Source organism: Triticum dicoccoides, chromosome 7A (genome assembly GCF_002162155.2).
Source record: "Triticum dicoccoides isolate Atlit2015 ecotype Zavitan chromosome 7A, WEW_v2.0, whole genome shotgun sequence".
Lineage (NCBI taxonomy): Eukaryota > Viridiplantae > Streptophyta > Magnoliopsida > Poales > Poaceae > Triticum > Triticum dicoccoides.
The window spans coordinates 486,537,360-486,544,531 of NC_041392.1; the positions used below are offsets into that span (position 1 = coordinate 486,537,360).

Sequence of the window (7,172 nt, forward strand, 5' to 3'; positions counted from 1 at the left end):
CAAGCAACAATAGGTAAACAACACCTACACACAGATAACAAATACTCGCAACCCGACGCACTGAAGGGGTTGCCAATCCCTTTCGCGTAACGGTGCCAGAAATTGGTAAAACAGTCGTGAATACATTGTAGTAGATTGATAGATTGAATGCCAAATAAAATAAATAAGAATAAATTGCAGCAAGGTATTTTGTATTTTTGGTTTGATAGATCTGAAAATAGAAGGCAAATAAAATAGATCGCAAAGGCAAATAATATGAGAAAGAGACATGGGGTCGTAGGTTTCACTAGTGGCTTCTCTCGAGAAAAATAGCAAACGGTGGGTAAACAAATTACTGTTGGGCAATTGATAGAACATCAAATAATCATGATGATATCCAGGCAATGATCCTTATATAGGCATCACGTCCAAGTTTAGTAGACCGGCTCCTGCGTGCATCTACTACTATTACTCCACACATCGACCGCTATCCAGCATGCATCTAGTGTATTAAGTTCATGGAGAAACGGAGTAATGCAATAAGAATAATGACATGATGTAGACAAGATCTATTTATGTAGAAATAAACCCCATTGTTTTGTCCTTATTAGCAACGATACATACGTGTCGATTCCCCTTCTGTCACTAGGATCAAGCACCATAAGTTCGAACCCACTACAAAGCACCTCTTCCCATTGCAAGATAAATAGATCAAGTTGGCCAAACAAAACCCAAATATCAGAGAAGAAATACGAGGCTATAAGCAATCATGCATATAAGAGATCAAAGAAACTCAAATAACTTTCATGGATAAAAAGATAGATCTGATCATAAACTCAAAGTTCATCCGAACCCAACAAACACACCGCAAAAAGAGTTACATCATATGGATCTCCAAGAGACCATGGTACTGAGAATCAAACGAGAGAGAGGAATCCATCTAGCTACTAACTACGGACCCAAAGGTCTACAAAGAACTACTCACGGATCATCGGAGAGGCACCAATGGAAGTGGTGAACCTCTCTGTGATGGTGTCTAGATTGGATCTGGTGTTTCTGGACTCAGTGGCGGCTGGAATTGATTTTCATTGACTCCCCTAGGATTTCTGGAATATTGGGGTATTTATAGAGCAAAGAGTCGGTTCAGGGGGCACCCGAGGTGGGCACAACCCACCAGGGCGTGCCTGGGCCTCCTGGCGTGCCCTGGTGGGTTGTGCTCCCCTCGGAGCACCCCTAGTCGCTTCTTTGGCCAACTGGATGTCTTCTGGTCCAAAAACAATCTTCAAAAAAGTTTCGCTGCGTTTGGACTCCGTTTGGTATTGATTTCCTGTGATGTAAAAAAACATGCAGAAAATAGCAACTGGCACTTGGCACTATGCCAACGGTTAGTACCAAAAAATTATATAAAATGACTATAAAATGATTATAAAACATCCAAGATTGATAATATAACAGCATGGAACAATAAAAAAATTATAGATACATTGGAGACGTATCAGGGGGCGCCACACACGGCTAGGCAATTGTCTGGTGTGTGCTAGGTGCCCCTCCCATATATATATATATATATATATATATATATATATATATATATATATATATATATATATATATATATATATATATATACACACACACACACACACACATTTGGGCTATTCTGTTACGCGTAACAGAATATTATTCTGTTACCCTACTTGAACTCATGAATTCAACCGGCTGAACTCATGAAATTCGAGCAGTTGAACTGATGCTTTCTGTTTCTGTTAAAAATCGTCTTCTTTAGTTCAATTTTTTTTACAATTTTTTTGTCAAAACGGGGCGTGTAATATATCGTTGAAATACTCTTGACATCTACATTACAATCTTATAATTTTTTTTGCAAAAAATTATGGTTTAAGAGCAGTTTTGAAAAAACATTTTTTTCAAAACCGAAAACACGAATCGTATTTTGGACTTAATTTTCAAACGGTTTATCGAAATTGAGCAAATGAGATGGCATTGGAAAGCTTGTGAAAATTCGTATCTTCCATATATCTACTATTTTTCCAAATTCTATATGATTTGAAAGTAATTTAAAAAATGGTGAAATTCTAGGCGAAAAGTATTTTTGCTATTTTCTGCAAACGGTTCGTCAGATTGACGCAAATGATACGGCGTTGGAAAGCTATGGAAAATGCGCAACTTTTGCGTATATAAAGTTTTTTCTAATTCCTTATGGTTTAAATACACATTCAAATACGGTTAAAGTTGGTTTTGAACGCGATTTTGTTCAAAAGTTTATTGAAATGGAGCAAATAATATAGCATTGGAAAGCTACCGAAAATGTGGAACTTAGTCATGTTGAACATTTTCTCAAATTCGCTATCGATTAAGAGTAATTTTGAATACGGCAAGACGAATCCTGTTGTTTTTCCGTCTGAAAAACGGAGTACTCGTACTGATATATGTGTGTGTTTGTACTGAGCTATTTTTTGTAGAGTAATTTTGAATTGTTCGGAAAAAAGAGTACTTGTACTGATGTTTGCATGGATTTGTACTAAGCGTGGTTTCACTAACTAGACTTTGCTCCGTTTTTGGGTAATGTTTTTTGCTCGTAAGTTTTCAACGGTTTACTGTATCGTCGCCCATGTACTTGCATGGTTTGTATCATCGAACTGAATGATATTTTTTTCAAAAAGAAAATGTTTTATTATTATTTTTTAAAACTAAACATTTTTTACAATGATGTTCTGGACTTCTCTTATTTTACGACTTGTACTTTTACCATTTGAATTGTATGGGGTTTCTTTTTGCTTAAACTTTTACAGTTTTGAACTCATGTGCTACATGAACTCTCCACTACAATTTTTTTGTCAATCTGTGGACATCACCAAAATAGAAAGGGAAAAATAGTAAGGATAGCAGAGAGAGCACTAGTAATACATGAACTCCTTATTTTTTCCTCAGTGAAATTGGCTAAGGGTTCATTTTTTGTTCGAACTTACCACGTTTATCAATTTGAACGTTTCAAAATTTGCCAAGAATTTGAACTATTCACCACCAGCACAGACGAGCGAGAGAAGCAACAGGTGTACTTACTGGTTAGTAATACATGAACGCCTAGGTAGTTATACATGACCTCAGAACATAAACTTCATTGAGCACTTGAAACACATAACATACAAGAATGAGGTGCGAAGCTGCGAATGCTGATGGATCAACACTTCAGATTTTGCAAGCACATAACAGTTCAATGTCAAAATAACATCCACACATCCACGAACTTTATAGAGGATACGCTTAAGTTCAACATGTAAATACAAGTTGTGTAGCCCTCGTCAGCAACACAAAAATCTGTCGAAAAATGTACCTGTTCTCATGGGCATATCAACAAGTATGTTCAGAGAAAAATGTCTTCTGCCCTTCTCCATAGAGAAACCACTCGAGTTCCTCTTCTTTTTCTCCTCGATGAGCCACTTAGACTTGAATTCGTACTGGCTGTCCACATCAAACAGCTTCCATGAGACGAAGTTGTGGTCGAGAGGCCACGGGCTTGTGCGTTTCCTCAGCAACTCGTGCATCATCCTGGGATGCGTTTGAGGTGAGACGCCCGCAAGACCACACACAGACAACGCCAAAACGCCAAGCATGAATGCCATCTGTTTTTTGTAAAATGGAAGTATGAAAACATTTGTAACATGAATTTTTGCTAATGGACATGTACTGATAAAATACTGCAGCTATTTGTTGTCAAACTGTACTTAGTTTGGACAGGTAGCTCAGCCACTTTTGGCACATGTATTGACATATCTAGTTGACAAGTGGTACCAAATGTCTGAAACTAGAAAAAGTACAGAAGCTGAATCAACACAGTACAACTTTTTGCCCCATGCAGCAAAGTGTGAGAAGAGATGTAAACTAATGAATCCTCACCCAGCTACGGTTGTTTTCTTTTTGGAATCCATTGAACTGAAAAAAGCCGACAATGTGTACTGAAAAACAAACTACAGTGTGAAATGAAAAAAACATACAAGTGTAGATGGGGGCATTGATCTGGAGCTCGATCCGGTACGGGGAGATGACGGAGTCGCTGGCTGGGTTGCGGGGTGGCTGAAACTAATGAAGATCCAAACTAGTATATTTTTCTATCATAAGAAGACAGAATTATGAACTGATGAAAAATTATATCATGAACTGATACACATAGTATAGATATATCTTTCTCTAGACACGAAAAAAGAATTCTCCAGCCAACCATCGTATTGCAGAGACTAATTAAGCTCTATTTTTTGTGGCCATCTAGCAACAACATTCTTACAAACATGGTGCACACAACAACAAGAAACTACAATTAATTAGCCTACGATGCTCTAGTTCAGTTACACTGCAACAATTCATTGTTTTTATGTATACCACCATCAACCATGGCACTGGCACTTATCATCTAAAAACACACAGTGGAATGTTCAACAAACAACTAGTAAAACTGCAGGTAGAAGCAGGCATGTATGCATCAGCACTGCAGCATGGGCCTATGGATTACCGCTTTCCTAGATTTTGAACGTATAATTTTTTTCTCTTCATGAACTTGCCCATGTTTTCTAAGCAAGATGTGCACTCCCCAAAACAGAGTGTACTTACTAAGCATTAGTAATCGAAATTCAAGCATTGTGTGTGTGTAAAATATACTTTTTTAACCCAAGTGAACCCTAGTTTGTAGGCGAACCTTTTCATGTAGATGTACAGACGTGAAAAGGCTATGATGACAGAAGTGTTGTATAAAGCTCTACAAAGAAGAAGAATCTTCTTTGCCAAATGAATCATACAAAATATTAACCAAAAATCATTAGTATACACATTATCCAGATATCTCATAAGCCATTTTGTGTACAACATCATTATCAAGCACAAGTGCTATAGGAAGAAGATTGAAACCCTAAATAAATTGGACTTACCAATGGGAAGTTGATGAACTGAAAAGCATATAGAAGATGAATTTGTGAATCTGGCTTTTTGATGCATCCTGCAAGAAAATAAGAACAAATATGAGACATGAGGTTTGCTAGGGGGGCTGCTGGTGGAAGGAGTAGTCCAGCGAAGGAATAGGCTCATAGAGATGGTTGGCGCAGACGCATCCGGAGAGGGAACCGAAGCCATACTGCAGGGAAGCCGGCGGCGGCACTCGGGATAGAGAAACTAGACGAGGTCCATGCGAGGTCGGAGATTGCGGATCCCAGGCGCATGACAGTGGTTGGAGGTCGGAGCCAGTGGATGCTCAAGCATGGCAAAATCCTTGAACTTGGCGTGCACCAGTAGTAGAACTTACTGATTCTCCGCTACCTAAAATGCAGAACACATGGAAAATCCTCAAGTAATGCAATCTACAACAATTTTCCATGTCGAACTTCATACTCTGACCTTCGAACTCTCCCAACCAGCGATGCTTCTCTCAGGCAATGGCGAGAAGAACCTGCCGCAGCCACACACGATAGTAGTTTTCCTGGCATCATACCAAAAGCCAACCAAAATAGTGTTGTTTGTTAATCAACAATTGCCAAGAGTGACCAATATGAAAAGTTTAAATCACTTAGTATATGTCAAAACTTGAATGGCAGATGTACCATGTGCACCTTACCAAGATTTTCAAACCAAGATTCTATAAATGTCACAGAAACATTGGATCAATATGGATGCTAGTTTACTTTGGTATGAGCAAATCTCCAAACTCATGATAGATATGTTTTAATTGTATAAAGCATCCGGAAATAATGGTACTGGTTATTAGCATTATTGGATCACTATCATGAATGGATTAATAATTATGCAATAGTCCTTTTTGTTCCGAACAAACTTTTGGGCAAGAACATGTCCTGGCTAATGTATTACACAAATAATCTATTTTGTCTTGAACAACAAATGTTTTAGTTTACGGAGAATTGTAATGTCCGACAAACCTCCAGCATATTTTTTTTGAACTGATTGTTTTCTATGATTGTACTGTTCTCGTGTAGAGGGAATTGAATAGATAATGCACGCTACCAAGTCTCATGAATAGTTCAACAATGCGGGCGAACTACACGGTGTCGCTCCTGCACCAACGGAGAGTAGGGGAGGTGGAAGATGGAGGCATACCTGCCTATCTTGCCGGTGGATGCCTGCTGGAGCACCTCCTGCGAGCAGCCATGGTGGGACAGGGCGGCATGCTGGGGTAGATGGGGCAATGATCAAATATCTGAAGATTATCCTTCATTTTTCAAAGCAATGGAAGTTTATGTTTCTCCAAAATAAATGCAATATAAACTAATAGAAAACTGAGCATTGAAGTTCTCCAGATCTTTGCAAAATACCATATGTAAGATCCCTCGTGTCAATTTTTATATAGGGCTTACATGGAACATGGAGAGTTCTTAATATAGTTGAGTTACCAGGGGACTACATAAGTTAAGTATATAGGGGAGTCAGCAATATAATGATAGGTTAAAGGTTCAAAGGCTGGTGATTTTACAAGGCCTCTCAAGTCTGAAATGATATGAACTCCTTTTTGCCAAGCTACTAATTTTTTTATATATAGCCAGCTATTTTTTTTGAACACACACATTGAACCATTTCAGGCGTTCTTAACGAGCTGATGATAGAAAACATGTTGAACTGAACTTTAGATTTCAAGAACTACCGAATGTTTTTGGGTTCTTCTATGTTCCTTTTTGTTATCTTTTTTTTCTGAACTCCAAGTCACAATTACAATCACGATACACACATGTACTACAGAACAATGTGCATTTGTACTGTCCATAACAACGAATTAACCAAAAACAAATAATTTATGAAGGAAACAGTTTTTGAACTTGGTTTGAGCTTTGTTTCTTTAGATTTTTGAACTTGTGCAGCAGGTATACCTGAACTTATCTGAATGAAAAAAAAGACACATAGTTTTTTATGCTTTTTTAAGATGAATTGAAAAAACATAAAATGGTGAACCTCCAGGGAGCCTCTTGATGAACTGAAGCTCGTGCATACCTGGAGGGAGGAGGAGCAGCTGATGGAGGATCTCGAAGACATGGTGCAGCCGGAGTTGCGCCGTTTAGGGGCGCTCGATGACGTGCTGGGAGAGGGGGTCAGCGGTGGGGCGCTGGGAGAGGGGCCGGCGGCGGAGCGCTGGGGTAGATGGGCCAGTCGGCGGCGCGCTGGGGGAGGAGCTGGTCGGCGGCGCC

At 39.0% G+C, this 7,172-nt stretch overlaps 1 long non-coding RNA gene across 2 annotated transcripts; it reads right to left on the bottom strand.

The window, feature by feature from the left end:
* Positions 1–3,202: 3,202 nt before the first annotated feature.
* Positions 3,203–7,068, bottom strand: LOC119332303. 2 transcript variants are annotated; one of them, XR_005160895.1, is made up of 4 exons: positions 6,979–7,068; positions 6,094–6,164; positions 4,917–5,461; positions 3,203–3,620 (listed from the first exon to the last, which is right to left on the bottom strand). It is a non-coding gene; the product is annotated as an uncharacterized LOC119332303 (long non-coding RNA). The 2 variants fall into 2 exon arrangements; XR_005160894.1 differs by having other exon boundaries at positions 3,993–5,461.
* Between the last annotated feature and the right edge of the window lie 104 nt (positions 7,069–7,172).